The following is a 21,581-nucleotide window of genomic DNA, read 5'->3' on the forward strand; positions in this document are numbered from 1 at the left end:
CTGCAGGAGGAGGGGAGTTCAAACAGCCAATGATCATGGCCCCAGCCTTGCAACCTTTTCCTCTAATATAGTTGAGGCAGAGTAAACTTTTGTTCTGTAGAGGGCTAATTTACAAGCACAGGTTAGATACTGCCAGACCTGCTGAACTTCTATTTTTCTTTTAGATAATTTTGCACTGAGTTTCAGTGAGTGAGGGTTGATCTCATTCACAATTTGTAAAGGGTATTGATACAGAGTTATTAACACTCTTTACACCAAAGTGGGAACTTGGAAATGTCTGTCCCTCAAAAAGCTGAGGGCACTTAGGAATCAATTGCAGCACTCAAGACCAAGGTTGGCAGTCTGTTGGTAAAGGAGGACGTGAACTGAAACCGAGTCCAGTTTAGATAGAGAGACAGTAGGAACTGCAGATGCTGGAGAATCTGAGATAACAAGGTGTCCAGCTGGATGAACACAGCGGGCCAAGCAGCATCTGATGCTGCTTGGCCTGCTGTGTTCATCCAGCTCTACACCTTGTTATCCCAGTTTAGATACATACAGAGCGACCGCGATTCGGTTGAATGAGAGGAAAGGCTCGAGGGGGGCCTGAATGGCCTGCTCTCTAAACCTGTACCATCAGCGTTTGCTCCTTACTTTTGCTGCTTGCCATCGTCTTCAGGGTAACATCGTCACAAACGTTGGGGCATCGGACTCCAGTTATCAATGCCACCGGTCATATTGGTCCCGAACACGGCTTCCTCCCGGGTACTGGAAGGGACTCGTTTGGGTTCGAAGCGCGCGCAGTGGCTGCTGTCCCCGAGCGCGTGGGCTCAGCTCGAGCAGAAGCAGCTGGTTTCTTCAGCTTCATTCTCACATGAAACACCACCTGGATTCCCCCGCCCCACGGAGAGCTGCTCGCAACGAGCTCCTCAATCAAAGTGACAGCATCCTTTTGTTCTTGGGCCTAGCAGTACATCAATCGTTACAACATCCACCTTTTTCGAGGCGGCCGACCGGATGGAGCTTCTCCAGAGAGGACCCCCACCTCGCCCCAGTCACGATTGTGAATTGAAACCACTTTAAAAAATCCTTCACGCCCACTCGAATCCCACAGAAAGTCATCAACTCGCTCAGCTCGGCTGATCTGACGGGTTAAAATCCAGACTAACAGGATTGCGCCAGGCAACCAAACCAAAAATTAATCTACGGCAAAGAAGTTATTATTAAACCTGCATGAGGCACTGGTTTGACCTCAAGTGGAGTATTGTGTCCAATTCAGGGCATCTCACCCTAGGGAAGATGTGAAAGGTCACTAAATGCCCCTTTAGAAAAGGAAGCTATCATCCTTACCTGGTCTAGGTGACTTCAGATCCACAGCAATGTGGGTGACTCCTAACTGCCCTCTCAGCAGTTACAGATGGACAATAAAACGCCAATCCAACCAGTGATACCCACATTCTCGTGAATGACATTTTTAAACAAAAAAGTATCGGAAAAGTATGCAGAAAAGATTCACAACGATGGGCCCAGGGTGAGGAACTTCAGTGACATGGATAGATTGGAGAAATTGGGACTGTTCATCCTGGAGAAGCGAAAGCCTGAAAAGGAGATTTGATCAAGGTGTTCAAAATCATGAGGGATCTGGACAGAGAGAAACTGTTCCCCTTGATAGGAGGATTGAGAGCCAGCAGAATACCAATTTAAAGTGATTGGCAAAAGAAGCAACACATTTACACGGCGAGTGACTTCCTTCTTCAGATAAGGATATCAAAACTGCTCACGCTACTCTCGGTGTGATCTCACTAAGATCCTGCACAATTCCAGCAAGGCATTCCTCTCCTGTACTTGAATCCTCTCATTATGAAAGCCAACGTACCATTTAGCATCTTCACCACCTGCTGCATCTGTATGCTTACTTTCTGCAATTGGAGTGCAAGGGCACCCAGGTCTCAACGCACCTACCTCTTTCCTAGACTATCACCATTCAGGTAATAATCTACCACCTCGTTTTAGCTACCAAAGAGGATAACTTCACATTTATTTACATTATACTTCATCTGAGAAGACAGAGACAGTTCTTGTCCACTCAGGGGATTGGGTGATATGGGGATAGGGCAGGAAAGTGGAGTTGAAGTTGAAGGTCAACCATGATCATATTAGATGGCTGGGTTTATGGGGCTGAATAGCATCTTCCTGCCTCTAGTTATTATCCTCTAGCTGGGTAAACAGTAACTCTAGTCCACTCAGTCATTTGGTTTAGAAACTCTTTCACCTGCTTTGCATGTACCACATAGCCAGCTGACCTGTCCTTTCCTCCCCGACCTCACTCTACCTAGTCTTGAATGAATTGCCCACTTGTTCTCCCAAGTCTGTCCCTCTCCCAATGTTGCATATTCCTTCATTGCAACTGCATCAACAATGCAAATGTGAGACACTGGCAGGTGTGCAAAACCCAAGCACAAAATGGCCTGTTGAGGGTGTCAACCCTGGAGGACTGCTCAAGAATTAAAAACCTAATAGCTAGGAACAGGAGTAGGCCACTCAGCCCCTTAAGCCTGCAGTGCCATTTAATATGATCATGACTGATCTCATCTCAGCCTCAACTCCACTTTCCTGCCCACTCTCCATAAAACTTTAATCCATTATTAATTAAAAATCTACCTAGCTCCCTAAATTTACTCAAATTTCCTGGTATCCACTGCACTCTAGGGTAGTGAATTCCACAGATTCATGACCCTTTGAGAGAAGTAATTCGTTCTCCTCTCTGTTTTAAATCTGTTACCCTTAACCTAACACAATGACCTCTTGTTCTAGATTGCTCCACTTGAAGAAACATCCTCTCTCTACATCTGCTTTGCCAATCTCGTTTTGCATCTTATATAGCTCAATCAGATTTCTCATCTTTCAAATCGCTAATGAGTAGAAGCCTAAACTGTTCAGTCTCTCCTCATGAGACAAGCCTTTCATTTCTGGAATTAATCAAGCGAACCTTCTCTGAGTTGCCTCCAGTGCAGTTATGGAGGCAGAGGAGTGATCTGGAGGTTTCCTCTTGTTTTGGCTGTTTCTTTTATTTCTGCTTCTGTTTTTAATCCTGTCTTTTGTCCGCTCAGATGGCACCGGAGAATGGCAATGTCCAATTTTCACTGCACTCAGTACACGTGACCAAAAAAAAACCTTTTGAAAATGAATCATCGTCAGGACTCTGCAACCAGTAAACTCAGGAGAAAGATCGTTGTTGGGGGGTGGGGGGTGAAAGAGGTGGCATTAAATAAAAGGGGTGCCCAACCTCTAGGTTGGGTTTATTAGTTGCAAAACTATTTAGAGTTGGCAGTGTGAGATGGGAGCTCAATCCTCTGGGAACACACCCACTTCCAGAGTTGGCATCTCCAAGGTCTGTTCAGGAAAAAACTTAAAAGGAGCTCTGAGACTCGTATTCATGTATTGGATCAGCACCTAGGAAGTGCAGATAGGGGGACAGAAAGTCTGCACTGGGGTGAAGATTGGCTTTCAAAACTCAAACATAATGATTTGAGTGTCTGGGAGCCCATCTGTGAAGGAATTCTGTTTGAACTGAAGAACTGCTAAGTGACTTGGAGTAAGGAACAGTTTGCCCATTGATTCATGATGCATGTAAAGTTTTGGCCTGCTGAGAAGTTATACACTCACACACATGCATGAGTGCATGTTTGCAAAGCCACCATTTTCCCCAGATCATTGTCGGAAACTCCCCATGGAGAACAGTGCAAGTCAACATTTTCTCTCCAGCAGACGCACACAGAGAAATTGAGAACCCTTAACAAGAAGCTGGGAAAAGATTAAATTCTTTACATTTTGTTTCAAGATGCGCTTATATCAGATTTTCCCATGCACTGCCCACAAGTTGACTTTTTTATAATATTCATTCCTTGGGCACAGGTGCATTTAGTCACTAGCTAAGCTAGGCTCATCCCTAATTGCCCAGAGGGCAGTTAAGAGTAATACACATTAACTGTAGATCTGGAGTCACACATAGGTCAGGACAATAATTTCCTTCTCTAAAAGGATACTCATTTACTAGATGAGTTTCATTAGACTGTTAATTCCAGATTTTTATTGCATTCTGCCATGGCAGGATTTGAACCTGTGTTCTCAAACTAATCCCTGAGTCCCTGCGGCTCAGTGGTTAGCACTGCTACCTCACAGTGCCAGGGACCTGGGTTTGACTCCAGCCTCAGGTGGCCATCTGTGTGGAGTTTGCACATTCTCTTTGTGTCTGCGTGGTTTCCTCCTACAGTCCAAAGATGTACAGGGTAGGTGGGTTGGCCTTGCTAAATTGTCCCACAGTGGCCAGGGATGTGTGGGTTAGACAAGGGAAATGCAGGGGTAGGGGAATGGGTCTGGGTGAGATGCTCTTCAGAGGGGCAGCGGGGACTTGTTGGGCTGAATGGCCCGTTTCCACACTGTAGGGATTCTATATCAGGAGTCTAGTGACAATACCAGTACACCATCACCTCCCCACTGAAGCAACACTGTCCATGCTTGCTGACCTACATTTGCTTCTGTTTATTGATACTTCCATTATTAAATTTTTATCCTGGTTTTCAAATCTTTCCACAGCCTTGCCCTTCCCTAACCTCTATAATCTCCTCAAACCCCACTGCACTCCAACATATCTGCAATCCTTTACTTCTGGCCTCTTCGGCATCCCCAGTTTTGGTAGGATTTTAATTATCATGGACAGGCTACAAACATTAGCCCAGCCACCAATCCCCACATCCCATGAGTGGCCGTGCCTCAGCCTCAAGCTCTTGGATCCCCTCGCCAATCCTTTCCACCTCCCTATCTCATTTTCTTTGTTTAAGACACTTCCTAGAACCAACTTCCTTGGCAGGGCTTTTGGTCATCTGACATCTCCTTATGTAGCACAGTGTCAGACTTTGGTCAGCGATTATCAGGATGTCATCCCATGAAAGAGGTTTGATAACACTAAGGACTTTATATAACCATGTTGTTTTGTTATTGAGGCCCCCAGAGAACAGATGAACGGAGAAAGGTTAAAGGCCAACTCCAGTAACTACGATATTATCAATTTTTGGCTGATAGCCCTTTAAGAACGCAAGATGAAAATGAGTCAAGAACTTGCGTGTTGTCATATGACCATAGGCTCTCTGTATGGTTGCATTCTGGGCCTAGGCTGTATCTGGAGATTACTCAACTGTCTGTATAGCAAACTGCACGAGACAGATACAGACTTCACACATGTAATCCTTCCCTCTGCGAGGATTGGAAGATGAAACACTGCACTTTGCCAGCCAAATGATTTTGCACTCAGGTCTTGCGTGTGACTCAAACTCAAACTTAAGATACAGTGAGAGGGCCTACTGACCATGCTCAAAACCCACTTTACCCCTTTCTATAACGCCACACCTCCCTAAAAAATATCTGGTTATCAACATCAGCCAAAATGCCCCCAAGCCATTATTGGGTGGCTCCTGCTTAGAAGGGTACAGTCAGGCAGTTAGGCTGAGTCAGATAAGCAGGGGTGGGACAGGTCACTTGGGACTGAGGAGACATACCCCAACCTTCAGGAGGAGAGAGGGCTGGTAAGAAATAAACGCTGACCATCAGACTGTTCAGCAAAATGACCTCCCTGATATGTTTGCTGTAAACATTTAGGAATCATCATTTGCCTATGTGTAGCAGTACACAGGTGTGAATGGAGTTAAAACAGCAGAATCACAAGCAGTGTCTTTGCGAAGGGCAAAATGTCACAGGAAAATTTAATGAGTGTTCACATTGCTTGTTCTTTGTTCATTGCATTCAATCTGCCACACAAGGCAGAACAGCCCATTTGCGCTCAATACAAAGAGGGTATACATCAGTACTCCTGAGAAAAGGCCTTTAAAGACCCAGCAGCTCACACACCAGGGATTCATATCCTAAAATGAGCTGCCTGCAATCTTTCCAAGCTCAGAAGGCTGCAGTTCAACTCAAGTGACAATAGTGCTAGCATTTGGCACAGAGGCACCAGAACACTGACAGTAGCCCTGACTGGTCGAGTGAAGGGAAAGTCCCGTTCCCTGTATCTTTTCAAATGCACACCTTCAGGAATGCAGGAAATAGGAGACAATAAGGACTGCAGATGCTGGAAGCCAGAATCAATATATGTGGAGCTGGAAAAGCAAAGCAGATCAGACAGCATCTGAGGAGCAAGGAAGTCAAAATTTTGGGCTGAAAAATAGGAGCAGGAATAGGCTATTTGGCCCATCTAGTCTGCTCTGTCATTCAACATCATCATGGCCAATCTTCTCCCCCAACACCATTTCCCTGAACTATTTCTTGATAACTTTCATATCTAGAATTTTACCAACCTCCATCTTGAATGTACTCAATGATTGAATACCCACAGCCTTCTGGGTAAAGTATTTTGAAGGTCGTTCCCATATCCACTCGCACCCCCCCTCCCCTCGGCCAACTGAGTGAAGAAAACTCTTCTCATCTTAGTCCAAAATGGTCAACCCTAATTCTTTGGCTTTGTGTGCCACTGATGCATGATGGGGCCCAAAGTTCAGGGAGGTTTGAATTGGCCAAAGGAACATGTCACATTTTCCCCAAGTGACATGGTTCCAGCATGGGAAGAGATCAGCTTTTCCCTCTGTTAGCAATCTGCATGCACGAATTTGCTAGTCCCAGTCCCCACTTGCCACATTAGTCACCTATCAAATCATCCTAATAATGGCTACTGCTCTCTTTATTCTGTTCCTGCTCTCCAAACCACTCTCCCAGTGCAAATTAACCTTACTATCTTGTTTCCTCTTCTTTTGCAGCCTCTTCCTGACTCATCATGAGGCCTCATCATGACTCACAAAAAGCCAGTATCCAAGTTCTACAGGTAATAGGGAAGGCAAATAGAATGTTGGCCTTTATTTCAAAGGGAATGGAATGTAAAAGTAGGGAGATTTTGCTAAAACTACAAACCATTAGTCAGACCACAGCTGAAATACTGCAAACAGTTTTGGGCTCCTTACCTGAGCAAAGATATACTGACACTGGAGACAGTCTGGAGAATTTCATAAAATGGCCTACTTCTGCTCCTACATCTTAGCGTCTTATGGTTAGCGTAGGTGTGTGTACATGTGTAAATGTATGAGTCTGGGTATTGGTGTATCTGCATATCTGTATATAAAGGTAAGGTAATGGCACAGTGGCTCAGTGGTTAGCACTGCTATCTCACAGCTTCAGGGACTGGGGTCAATTCCACCCTTGGGTGACTGTGGAGTTTAAACATTGTCCCCCGTATCTGCATGAGTTTCCTCCCACAGTTCAAAGATGCGCAGGTTAGGTGGCTTAGCCATGGGAAATGCTGGGTCCAGGAATGGGGTAGGTCTGGGTGGGATGCTGTTTGGAGGGTTGGTGTGAACTTGATGGGCTGAATGGCCTGCTTCCATACTGTAGGGATTCTATGAAAATCACCATAGGACAATAGAGCTGCTCTCTTACTAGACAGAGAGAGAGATAATTTGTGATGGTTTAATGTGAGGATCACCATGCCTCAGTCAAGGGGAGATATTGAGAAGGAAAGTCCTTCATGGTAACCTCAGCCAGGGTGGGAATTGAATGCACACTGTTGTACCACCCTGCATTGCAAACCAGCCATCTAGCTAAGATAACAAAGTGTGGAGCTGGATGAACACAGCAGGCCAAGCCGCATCTTAGGAGCACAAAAGCTGACGTTTCGGGCCTAGACCCTTCATCAGAAAAGGGGGATGGGGAGACAGGGGGAGGCGGATCGCAGGTGGATCGAGGAGAAGATAGGTGCAGAAGAGACAGACAAATTAAAGGGGTGGGATGGAGCCTGTAGAGGTGAGTATAGGTGGGGAGGTAGGGAAGGGATAGGTCTAGCTAACTGATTGTGTATCTATGTACGTGTTGGTGAGGACTGAAGTTGTCTGCATACTAAAGCCTCTCCTCTCCACGGTCAAATCAATGCTGATTCTTCCACATAACAAATGGGCACTTTTAAAATATACAAGATGACAGTTAGCATCAAAAAAGGAGAGAAAAATTAATATGCTGAGCAAACCTTTACTGAAAACCAGAACCTAATTCGCAAGTCATGTTGAAGCCAATTAGGAGTCAAGTGGCCTGAGCGCTAAGATAGCGCTGGTGTCATCCAGTCCCATGCAACAAAAAGCTGGTGAGTTTAAGTTGCATATACACACCATATACGTGTTCTAACATATTTTCATACTGTTGTAATGTAGTCTAGTTAGTCTAGCAGTTGGAGCATTCAATTCGCTTTCCAGTCTGCCAAGTTTGGCTCCTGACATTCAAATGTGCCAAGTGTAGTTGCAATGGATTCTGTCAGAAGACTTGCCAACTCTCATTTACTTTAAGGAACAACCATTCAAACTGGCTTCAGTTAATCACACAGGCATTCCTCAACCTTGAACAGGCCTTGTCTAGAGGTCTGAACTGAGAGGTACAGAGAATCTTGCAGCCCATCATGCTGCATCTAATTAGTTTCCCTTCCCCTGCCCTTTTCCCCATAGGTCCACAGTTATTCCTCTTTTCAGGGAGAAATCTATTAGATGAAGGATTGTAAGTCTATGAATAGGCTTTATGTTGCCAAAGAAAATGGTCTGTACCATCTCCCCGGTCATCTGACAAGTAATGATCAACAAGAGTCCAGCTTTTTATTCAGTCTCACACATTCCTTTTTAAAACAGAGGGTGGCCATTCATACGAACTAGGAACAGGAGTAGGGAAAGGAAATTTGCCATCCTTACCTGGTCTAGCCTACATGCGACTCCAGACCCATAGCAATGTGCCTTGACTCTTGAATGGTCTGGCAATTAGGGATGGACACTAAATGCTGGCTTCGCCATTGACACTCACATCCCATGCAATGATTTAAATAATTATCTGATTCTTTTCGCCCTCATGTACTTATTTGGTTTCTACTCAAATGGTGTCTCCTTTCCTCACATCGACTATTCCTGGTGGGGAGTTCCACATTCTCCAACTTTCTGCGCGAGGACATTTCTCCTGAATGCAAAAGCAGGCAAGTGGAGTTGAGGATGATCAGATCAGCCATCATCTCAAATGAATGGCACAGCAGACTGGATGGGCTGAATGGCCTACTTCCGCTTCTAAGTCTTATGGTCTTACACATTAATTAGTGACCATCTTCAAACACCCAGTTTTAGACTGTCCCACAGGTGTAAACGTCTTCTCAGTTTACCCTCTCAAACTATTTGAAAGCTATCACACCAATTGGCAAAACTCTAGGAATGCCAGGGCACAGGTTCCACTGTCTCACTGAACTGGGTGTACATGGTGTGGACAATGCATACTAGCAGACTAAAACAAGTTGGGGATACAGGACTGGGCAGTCCTAAACAGGCCAGAGACAAACACGAGCAAAAATCAGAAGTGAATCTGTTACTCTGCAACTTAATAAACCTTCAAAGGTGTCCAGAGGTGCCTGGCAAAGCACCATGAGCAAAAGGAAATTCCCCCAAAGCTGGGACAAAGAATGTGTTGTGTGTTGAAATGCTAGCCACCGAAGATTGGTTTGTTATCTTTTTTATTCATTCATGGGATGTCGGCATTGCTGGCTGGGTCAGTATTTATTCCCCATCCCTAATTTTCCTGACAATGTGGTGATGAGCTGACTTCTAGAACCACTGCAGTCCATGTGTAGGCTGATCCATAATGCCATTAGGGAGGGAGTTCAAGGATTTTGACCCAGCAACAGTGAAGGAATGGCAATATATTTTCAGGATGACGTGTGGCTTGGAGGGGAGGTTGCAAGAGGGTGTTCCCATGTATCTACTGCTCTTGTCCTTCCAGAAGATAATGGTTATGGGTTTGGAAAGTGCTGCCTGAGGAGCCTTGGTGATTTTCTGCAGTGCATCTTGTAAAGGGTACACACTGCTGCAACAGAGTGTCGGTGGTGGAGGGAGTGGATGTTGTGGATGTAGTGTCAATCAAGGGCACTACTTTGTCCTGGAGAGTTGTGAACTTCTTGAGTGTTGTTGGATCTGCACCCATCCAGGCAAGTGGGGAGTATCCCATCATATTCCTGACTTGTGCCTTGTAGATGGTGGTCAGGCTTTGGAGAGTAAGGAGGTGAGTTATTCACTGCACTATACCTAGCTTCTGACCACCTCTTGCAGCCACAGTATTTATATAGTTAATCCAGTTCAATTTCTAGTCAGTGGTAACCCTTAGGATTTTGGTGAAATTCCCATGGATTGGGATTGAGTGTACAGCTGCTGTACCAAATACAGGAAATGAGGGCAAGTCAGCACACACAGTAAGGCTTAGGCACGGTACTGAACTCCTCAAGACAGAGAAAGTCAGCAAGGATTCACATCCCAGAGGCAGGCCTAGACAGTAAAGAGACTGCACAACAGGAATAGGAGCTGACAAAACCATCACTTCATGAGGACATTAATACCAGGCTGCACATGTGCACAGTGCGCAATTAGGAAACTGGACCGAGAGATGGTTGAAGCATGAACCATGGCTATGTTCTTTAATTAGCTCAAGGTCCTTGTAGTTTCAGAATAGATTCTGCTGGAGACTGCACTTGGTCTATTCACAGACTGAATATTTGCCAGTGTACCATTAGGTTCAAACGACAGCAAAATAATTGTTTTTAAATATATTACCCAAGTAAATGTGTAGTCAGGCATTTAAAATAGCTTGCCTGCACATTAATTGTAATACTGCATATAACAGATAATGCACAGTGAATTATAAAGAGTTAAGACAGAACCAAAGTACGCAAAAATGACTGACCACTTTCATACACAGATGGATGATAATTAGGTTACTGATTGTTAAGAACGTGCTTTGCTGGGCCATGACAACTGTTCCTCTAATTCTGACATTTTCTCAATCCTGTTCGTGCAGAGATCAGTGAAGTCAATGCAGATGTTTCTGGATCAAATATTTTATGCTTTTGGGATGTTCCTTGTTTGAAGTGTGATTTGGAAATCTGACTGGCAATGTGCTGTGAATGGACTCACTATGGAGCATTCATAAGGCTGAGAATGTTGTGGATAGCACATTTAGTAAGCTACTCACACCACCAGTAAGGGCTACACAAACAGTCAGGGATGACCAGAAAGACAAGTAAGTGTGGACAGGCAGTGCAGGAGTCCCCTGTGGCCATTACCCTCCTTAAAAGCCAACCCTCTCAAGCCTGGAATCAACCCAGTAAAGCTGCTCTGCAACCTCTCCACTGCCAGTACATCCTTTCTCAAGTAACGAGGCCAAAACTATACACAGTATTCTAGGTGAGGCCTCATCAGCACCCCATACAGCTGCAGCGTAACTTCCCTATTTTTAAACTCCATCCGTCTAGCAATAAAGGACAATATTCCATTTGCCTTCTTAATCCCTTTTGCACCTGCAAACCAACTTTTTGTGATTCATGCACAAGGACACCTACGTCCCTCTACAGAGCAGCATGCTGCAATTTTTCACCATTTAAATACTAGCCCATTTTGCTGTTATTCCGACCAGGTGGGTGAGGAGTCATGATAGGGGACTCTATAGTCAGGGGCACAGATAGGTGTTTCTGTGGCTGCGAGACTCTAGGATGTGTGTTCCCTCCCTGGTTCCAGGGTCAAGATGTCTCTGAGTGAACACTGGATATTTTGAAGTGAACAGCCATTGGTTGTGGTCCATTTTAGTACCAATACATAGGGAGAAAGACAGATAAGGTCCTGCAGAGGGATTTCAGGGTCAATACAGTGTGGAGCTACAGGAACGCAGCAAGTCAGGCAGCATCAGAGGAGCAGGAATGTCGACACTTCAGGTTTACACCCATCATCAGGACTGGTGATGGGTGTAAACCCGAAATGTTGATTTCCTGCTCCTCTGATGCTGTCTGACCTGCTGAGTTCCTCGAGTTTTACACTGTATTGACTCTGACTCCAGCATGTGCAGTTCTTGCTATCTTGGAGGAAGTTCAGGGAGTTAGGTAGGAAGTTGAAAAGCGGGACTCTAGGGTTGCAATCTCAGGATTACTTGCTGTGCCACATGTCAGTGAAGCTAGGAATAGGAAGGTCTCAAAAGAAATTGAAAGCTTAGGCAAAAATAAAAAGGAAACATATGTAAGGTTTAGGGAGCTGAAGACAGGCAGATCCCTTGAGGAATACAAAGATAGCAGGAAAGAACTCAAACAAGGAATTAGAAGGGCTGAACGGGCCATGAAAATGTCTTCAGCAAACAGCATTAAAAAAAATCCTAACGCCATTTTATCCATACGTAAGGAGCAAGTGGTAACCACCCAAGGATAAAGGGCAGAATTTAGGCATGGAGCCACAGGAAGTGGATGAGGACCTTAATGAATACTTTGCATCAGTATTCACAAAGGAGAAGAACATGGTGGATGAGGAGTCTTGGGAGGGGTATGTTGATTTCTGGGGCATGTCAAGATTAAAAAAAAAGTGTTGGGTGTTTTAAAAAGCATTAAGCTAGACAAATCCCCAGGACCTGATGGAATCTATCCTAGAATGCTGAGGAAGGCAGGTGAGGAAATTTTTGGGGCCTTGTATGAAATATTTGTGTCCTCTTTAGTCACAAGAAATGTCCAAGAGGAATGGAAAATAGTCAGTTTTGTTCCTTTGTTTAAGAAGCACAACAGGGACAATCCAAGAAGTTATAGACCAGTGAACTTTACATCAGTGGTAGGGAAATTGTTGGAGAAGATTCTTAGGTGATGAGATTTACTCACATCTGGAAAAATATGGACTTATTAGCAATAGGCAGCATGGCTTTGTGAAGGGAAGGTCGTGACTCACAAATTTGATTGAGGTTTTTGAGGAAGTGACAAAGATGATTGATGAGGGCAGGGCAGTTGATGTTTCCTAAATAGACTTTAGCAAGGCCTTTGACAAGGATCTCATGGCAGGCTGACACAAAAAGGTGAAGTCACATGGGATCCGGGGTGAGCTGGTGAGATGAATACAGAGCTGCTTATCCATAGAAGACAGGGAGTGCTGGTAGAAGGTTGTTTTTCTGATTGGGGATCTGTGACCAGTAGTGTTCTGCAGGGATCAATGCTGGGATTCCTGGTGTTTATAAAATGTATAAATGATTTGGTAGAGAACGTAGACGGGCTGATTAGTAAGTTTTCAGATGATACAAAGACTGGGCGGAGCTACAGATAGTGAGGAGGATTGAGACTTGGGCAGAGAAAATGGCAGATAGAGTTTAATCCAGACAACTGCAAGGTAGTACATTTTGGGAGATCTAACATAGGAGAGAAGTATACCGTAAATGGCAGAACCCTTTGTAGCATCCCTCTTCAGAGGGATCCAGGCATACAGGCCCACATTTGCCTGAAAGTGGCAATACAAGTGGATAAGGAGGTCAAGAAGGCATATAACAAGGGTGCCTTCATCATTTGAGGCATGGAGTATAAAAATTAGTAAGTCATATTGCAGCTGTACAGAATTTTAGTTAGGCCACATTTAGAAAATTATGTACAGTTCTGGTCATCACAGTACAAGAAGGATTTGGGGCTTTGGAGAGGGAGCAGAAAAGGCTTACTAGGATGTTGCCTGGTTTGGAGGGTATTAGCTGTGAGGGAAGATTAGGCAAACTTAGTTTGTTTTTCACTTGAACGTCAAAGGATGAGATGCAACCAGATACAAATTTACAAAATTATGAGAGTCATGGATAAAATGGATAGTCATAGTCTTTCTCCCAGGGTAGAAATGTCAATTACTAGGGGACATAGGTTCAAGGTGAAAGGGGGCAAGTTTAAAGGATATGTTAGAGGCGAGTGTTTTCTTTTTACACAGAGGGTGGAAAGTGCCCGGAATGTGATGCCAAATGAGGTGGTGGAGGTGGATACAACAGCAATGTTTAGGAGACATTTTGACAGATATATGAATAGGCAGGGATTATATGGATACAGACCACATAGAAGCAAAAGTTTTTTTTGTTTAGAAAGGCATCAAGTGTTGGCACAGCAGTCTTGGTGGGCCAAAAGGCCTGTTCCTGTGCTGTACTGTTCTTTGTTCTAATATTACAGCTAGTGCTGTCTGTAGATAGATAGAAAGCAGATTAAATGTGAGCTCTGGCAGCAACTACCCGGTTGGGTATCTAAAGTGCAACAATCAACACTTTTCCCCTTACTGTGCAGCAATTAAACACTTATTAGCCTTAGAGCCTCTTAGTGACTTTCTACAGAACAAGTGCCCCTATGTGGCTGGGAAGAGACAAGTTTGGCAGCTAAACACCAACATTTGCTGGTATTTGGCCAGTCACCCTTTCTCCAGTAAACCTCTCCTGATTTCTTCTCTACTGAAGGGCCCTGGGCAAAAACTAGCTCAGAGGGAGTGTGGATAAAGACGTTTGATATAATGGCAAAGCTGGCAAAAGGCCCATTTTCTGATGAAGGGTCTAGGCCCGAAACATCAGCTTTTGTGCTCCTAAGATGCTGCTTGGCCTGCTGTGTTCGTCCAGCTCTACACTTCGTTATCTCTAAAAGGCGCATGGTGATCTGCGTAGCTCAGCAAGACAAAGACACATCAGTGCCTTGTCTATAAAAGAACAGATTTGTGTAATGCCTTTCATGACCTCTGGACATCTGAAAGCAATTTACAGCCGATGAAGTACTTTTGATGTGTAACCAATGTTATACACACATCCATACGTACAAATTAGGAGCAGGAGTAGGCCATTCAGCCCCTTGAGTCTGTTCCACCATTCAATAAGACCATGGCTGAGCTGATTTCTCACCTCAAATTCACATTCCTGCCTACCCTGATAACCTTTCACCCCCTTGCTTAATGAGAATCTATCTACGTGTGCTAGTACACCAGATGAGGTCTCACCAACGCCCTATATAACATGAAGCATAACCTCCTTTCTTTTGGACTCAATTCCCCTCACAATAGAACATAGCAGTTTATTATTTTTCCTCATTACTTGCTGCACCTACATGCTAACCTTCTGTGATTCGTGCACAAGGACACTCCGATCTCTCTGCATCAGAGAACTCTGCAACCTATCGCTGCTTTCATAATATCTTTCAGACTTGCTGCCAAATTGGGCAATTTCACATTTTTCCCACATTATACTCCATTTTGTCAAATCTTAGCCCACTCACTTAACCATTTAATGTCTTTTGTAACCTCCTCATGTCCTCTTCACAACTTACTTTACTACCTATCTCTGTGTCATCAGCAATACCTTCAGTTCCTTTTCCTAAGGTCTGGTTATCGTGAAATAAATGTGGCAGGCAAAGAGCATACAACAAACTCCTGCAAACAGCAATATAATAATAACCAGATTATTGGTTTTGCCATGTTGGTTGAGAGATCGATATTGGCCCAGAAACCAGGCAAAACTGCCAAGGTGACCACAGCCACCCAAGAGGGCCTCAGTTCAGTGTTTCAACAGCACTTCTGACAGGGCAGCAATCCCTCAATTCCCTTTTGGGCTCAGCCAAAGTTTTGGTCTGCAGTCCCTTAAGTGGGACTTGTACCTACATCCCTGTTGGCTCAGAAGTGGAGGCAAGAACAAGTGCACACAGTAACGATCAAACAAAAAAAATCCCTGGGAGGAATACTTGACCGCAGGAAAGCCCCAAAAGTTACCAACCACAAGATTGCAATGATTTCTTAAACAATTCATTGCTGTACAATTCAAGAATCCTTCCATCCGATGAGCTCCCTGACAATAGGCCTTGATTTGGTTTTAACCAGTTGGATCCCTATTGTCCAGCGCACTCAGTGCAATAAAGTCATTTATCACATTGTTCTTTCCTGGCATGTCAGCTTCTTGTGATTGCCCCCTCCCATGTCGTCCATCCCAATGTCCCTCCTAGGAATTAGAAACGTAGAAAATGGGAGCAAGGGTAGGCCATTCAATCTGATCATCCAACTCAGTTCCCTTTTCCTTCTTTCTCCCCATTTCCTTTGATCTCTTTAGCTCTAAGAATGATAAGTAACTCCTTTTTGAAAATGTTCACTGTTTTAGCCTCAATCATATTGAGTGACAGAGAATTCCACAGACTCACCACTCTCTGGGCAAAGACATTTCTCTTCATATCAGTCCTAGATGGCCTGCCCCACATCCTTAAACTGTGACCCATGGTTATGGACTCCCCAGTCATTAGGAACCTAACCCTCCCTCCACTGACCCCTTCACCCTCTTCCAACACAAGTCCTTCTCCTGGACACCACCCCCAGGCCTCCTACCCTGCCTCGACCTCGTCATCTGCCGTCGAGACATTAACCGCCTCAACCTCTCCACCCCTCTCACCCACTCCAACCTCTCCCCTGCAGAACGGGCTGTCCTCCGCTCCCTCTATTCCAACCCCAACCTCACCATCAAACCCGCAAACAAGGGTGGCGCACTGACCTATACATCGCCAAGGCCAAACGCCAACTCTCCGACACCTCCTCCTACTGCCCCCTTGATCATGACCCCACCCCGAGCACCAAACCATCATCTCCAACACCATTCATGACCTCATCACCTCAGGGGACCTCCCACCCACAGCCTCCAACCTTATTATTCCCCAACCCCGCAGGGCCCGTTTCTATCTCCTTCCCAAAATCCACAAACCTGCCTGCCATGGTCGACCCATTGTCTCAGCCTGTTCCTGCCCCACCGAACTCATCTCCACCTATCTGGACTCCATTTTCTCCCCTTTGGTCTAGGAGCTCCCTACCTACGTCCGTGACACCACCCACGCCCTCTGCCTCCTCCAGAACTTCCAATTCCCTGGCCCCCAACACCTCATTTCGACCATGGACATCCAGTCCCTATACACCTGTATTCCGCATTCAGATGGCCTCAAAGCCCTTCGCTTCTTCCTGTCCCGCAGGCCCGACCAGTCCCCCTCCACCGACACCCTCATCCGCCTAGCCAAACTCGTCCTCACCCTCAACAACTTCTCTTTCGATTCCTCCCACTTCCTACAGACAAAGGGGGTGGCCATGGGCACCCGCATGGGCCCCAACTATGCCTGCCTCTTTGTAGGTTACGTGGAACCGTCCCTCTTACGCACCTACACAGGCCCCAAACCCCACCTCTTCCTCTGTTACATTGATGACTGTATCGGCGCCGCCACTTGCTCCCCAGAGGAGCTCCAACAGTTCATCCACTTCACCAACACCTTCCACCCCAACCTCAAGTTCACCTGGGCCATCTCCAGCACATCCCTCACCTTCCTGGACCTCTCAGTCTCCATGTCAGGCAACCAGCTTGTAACTGATGTCCATTTCAAGCCCATCGACTCCCACAGCTACCTAGAATACACCTCCTCCCACCCACCCTCCTGCAAAAATTCCATCCCCTATTCCCAATTCCTCCGCCTCCGCCGCATCTGCTCCTAGGATGAGGCATTCCACTCCTGCACATCCCAGATGTCCAAGTTCTTCAAAGAACGCCATTGACCACGTCTCCCGCATTTCCCGCAACACATCCCTCACACCCCGCCCCCACCACAACCGCCCAAAGAGGATCCCCCTCGTTCTCACACACCACCCCACCAACCTCCGGATACAACGCATCATCCTCCGACACTTCCGCCATCTACAATCCGACCCCACCGCCCAAGACATTTTTCCTTCCCCACCCTTGTCTGCCTTCCGGAGAGACCACTCTCTCCGTGACTCCCTTGTTCGTCCCACACTGCCCTCCAACCCCACCACACCCGGCACCTTCCCCTGCAACCGCAGGAAGTGCTACACTTGCCCCCACACCTCCTCCCTCACCACTATCCCAGGCCCCAAGATGACTTTCCACATTATGCAGAGGTTCACCTGCACGTCTGCCAATGTGGTATACTGTATCCATTGCACCCGGTGTGGCTTCCTCTACATTGGGGAAACCAAGCGGAGGCTTGGGGACCGCTTTGCAGAGCACCTCCACTCGGTTCGCAATAAACAACTGCACCTCCCAGTCGCGAACCATTTCGACTCCCCCTCCCATTCTTTAGACGACATGTCCATCATGGGCCTCCTGCAGTGCCACAATGATGCCACCGAAGGTTGCAGGAACAGCAACTCATATTCCGCTTGGGAACCCTGCAGTCCAATGGTATCAATGTGGACTTCACCAGCTTCAAAATCTCCCCTTCCCCCACCGCATCCCAAAACCAGCCCAGTTCATCCCCTCCCCCCACTGCATCACACAACCAGCCCAGCTCTTCCTCTCCCCCCACTGCATCCCAAAACCAGCCCAGCCTGTCTCTGCCTCCCTAACCTGTTCTTCCTCTCACCCATCCCTTCCTCCCACCCCAAGACGCACCTCCATTTCCTACCTACTAACCTCATCCCACCTCCTTGACCTGTCCGTCTTCCCTGGACTGACCTATCCCTCCCTACCTCCCCACCTATACTCTCCTCTCCACCTATCTTATTTTCTCTCCATCTTCGGTCCGCCTCCCCCTCTCTCCCTATTTATTCCAGAACCGTCTCCCCATCCACCTCTCTGATGAAGGGTCTAGGCCCAAAACGTCAGCTTTTGTGCTCCTGAGATGCTGCTTGGCCTGCTGTGTTCATCCAGCTTCACTTTATTATCGTGGATTCTCCAGCATCTGCAGTTCCCATTATCTCAGGAACATTCTTTCTTTGTTTACTCTGTCAGATCATGTTAGAATTTTATAGGCTTCTATTGGATTCCCCTCTCATTGTTTGAAACTCCAGTGAATATAGTCCTAGCCGATCCACTCCCTCTTCATACATCAGCCCTGCCATCCCAGGAATCAGCCTGGTTAAACTTCGCTACACTCCCTCCATCGCCAGAACATCCTTCCTCAGATAAGGAGACCAAAACTGCCCACAATACTCCAGGTGTGGTCTCACCAAGGCCCTATACAATTGCAGCAAGACATCCCTGCTCCAGGACTCGAACCCTCTCACTTTGAAGACCAACATACCATTCACCTTCTTTACCGCCTGCTGCACTTGGTATCATTGTGCCTCCCCCCCTCCCTACCTATCCCCATTCAGATCAATGGCACACTCATTGTCTCTGCCAGTTCCTGCACCACTGAACTCATCTCCGCTTACCCTGACTCTGTTTTTCTTCCTCCTAGTCCAGGAACTCCCCACCTACATCCAGGACACCACCCACACCCTCTACTTCCTCCAAGACTTCCAATTTCCTGGCCCCAAAACCTCAACTTCACTATGGACATCCAATCCCTGTACACTTGTATCCCCCACGTAGATGGCCTAAAAGCCCTCCACTTCTTCCTGCCCCACAGGCCCAACCAGTCCCCTCCACCGACACCCTCATCTGCTTAACAGAACTTGTCCCTACCTGAACAACTTCTCCATTAATTCCTCCCACTTCCTACAGACTCAGGGGGTGGCCACGGGCACCTGCATGGGCCCAATCTATGCCTGCCTCTTCAAAGGATAGATGGCGAACAGTCCCTTTTCCTCTGTTACACTGGCACTATCCCCCACCTATTGCTCCGCTACATTGTTGACTGTGTTGGCACTGCATCGGCGCTGCCTTGTGCTCCCAAGAGGAGCTCGAACAGTTCATCAACTTTACCAACACCTTTCGCCCCAACCTCAAATTCACCTGGACCATCTCCAATACCTCCCTCTCCTTCCTGGATCTCTGTCTCTATCTCTGGTGACCACCTCAAAACTGACATCTGTTTCAAACCCACCAACTCCCACAGCTACCTAGGCTATACTTCTTCTCACCCATCCTCCTGCAAGAATGCAATCCCATACTCCCAGTTCCTCGTCTGCTCCCAACATGAGGCATTCCACCTCCAAGATATCCCGGATGTCCTCCTATTTCAAGGGTTGTAACTTCCACCCTCCAGTGATCAAAGATGCCCTCAACCACATCTTTTGCATTTTGGCACTTCTGCCCTCACAACCCCTTCCCCGCCCCCCAAAAAAAGACAGAATCCCCATTATTATCACGTATCACCCCACCAATCTCCGCATCCAGCGGATCATTCTCCACCACTTCCGCCACCTACAATCTGGCCCCACAACCAAAGAGATATTCCCTCCCTACCCTATCTGCCTTTTATAGGGATCGTTCTCTCAGCAACTCCCTCATCCGCTCCACACTCCTCACTAACCCCACCATACCCGGCACCTTTCCCTGCAACTGCAAGAAGTGCTAATACCTGCCCCTAAACCAACCTTCTCACCTCCATTCAAGGCCCAAAACAAATCTTTCATTATCAGACAGGGGTTCACCTGTACATCTGTCAACTTGGTCAACTGTACCTGCTGCTCCTGATGTGACCTCCCCTATATCGGTAAGGCCAAGCATAGTCTCGGAGACTGTTTTGTAGAGCATCTGCGCTCTGTTCACAACAAATGACAACACCTTTTCATCACGATCCATTATAACTCCCCCTCCCATGCCCTGGGTGACATGTCCATCCTGGGCCTCCTCCAGCGTCACAATGACACCATCTGCAAACTGAAGGAGCAACACCTCATATTCTGCCTCAGGACCTTACAGCCCAATGGTCTAAACGTGGAATTCACCAGTTCCTGCTCCTCTGATGCTGCCTGGCCTGTTGTGTTCCTCCAGCTCCACACTGTGTTATCTCTGGCTCCCGAAGCAGAATATGAGCCTACAGCCCAATGGTCTAAACGTGGATTTAACCAGTTTCAAAATCTCCCCACCCCTGGTCTCATCCCATGATCAACCCTCCCTCTCATCCCCACCTCCTTGACCTGACACAACCTGTCCATCTTCTCTCCCACCTGTCCACTCCTCCCACCTCACTGACCCAACACCCACCAGTCCCTTCCTGCACTCACCTATCACCATCCCACCTACGTTCCCTAGCCCCACCCCTCATCTCTTTATTTATTTCCCAGCTCCCTTTTCCCTCCCCATTTCTGAAGAAGGGTCCTGACCCAAAATGTCAACTTTCCTGCTCCTCTGGTGCTGCTTGGCCTGCTGTGTTCCTCTGGCTCCACATTGTGTTGCATTCATTGAGAGCCTTCAAGGTTGTAAATCCACCTTAAGCTGCTTCACAAGAGCGGAGTGAGATGAGGAGAAACTTCTTTCTGAGCAAAGTTGTTAGGATTTGGAACACACTACCTGGGAGTGTGGATTCTATACGACGTTTCAGAAGAGAGCTGGATATATATTTGAAAGTGATAACTTTCCGAGACAGGGCTGAAGAATGGGACTAGCTGGATAGTTCTTTTGGCAGCTAATACAGACATGGATAAAATGGCCTCCTTCTATACTGTAAATTCTATAAATGATATTTAAACATTATCTGACACAGAGCCACATGAGAAGACATTAAAACGGATGACAAAAAACTCACTTAAAAAGTAGGTATGAACGAGCCTCTTAATTGGAGGACAGAGAGGTCGATGGACAGACAGGTTGAGAGAGGGGACTCCAGAGCTTCAGTCAGGAGCAGTTCAGTGACAGGTTCCAGGCACAGGAGGCCAAAACCAACTGGGATGTCAGAAGAGTCAGAGGACAGTAGCCCTCCACAGCTCCCACCTCTGAAGGTAAACCTCAGCTCTCAGGCAGGCAGTTGAGAATTGTAAGGGGTCAAAAGAGGGAAAATGTCCCCAGCTTTTTAACAATATCACCTCCTATTATAGGAGGTTGAGTAAAGCTAA

General features: G+C 46.5%; 1 protein-coding gene across 12 annotated transcripts in view; it reads right to left on the reverse strand.

Annotated features, from left to right (window-relative positions):
• LOC125448278 (RNA-binding motif, single-stranded-interacting protein 2-like) overlaps positions 1 to 21,581 on the reverse strand; it is a 257,608-nt gene that overhangs the window by 162,685 nt on the left and 73,342 nt on the right. The window contains exon 1 of one of the 12 annotated variants that reach the window (XM_048523464.2): positions 634 to 746. The exons of the other annotated variants lie outside the window; for them this stretch is intronic. The gene's annotated coding sequence lies outside the window, so the exon portion shown is untranslated. Of the gene's footprint in view, positions 1 to 633; positions 747 to 21,581 lie in introns of those variants that run through there. 12 annotated transcript variants of the gene reach the window in all.

The sequence above is a fragment of the Stegostoma tigrinum genome, chromosome X (genome assembly GCF_030684315.1).
Source record: "Stegostoma tigrinum isolate sSteTig4 chromosome X, sSteTig4.hap1, whole genome shotgun sequence".
Lineage (NCBI taxonomy): Eukaryota > Metazoa > Chordata > Chondrichthyes > Orectolobiformes > Stegostomatidae > Stegostoma > Stegostoma tigrinum.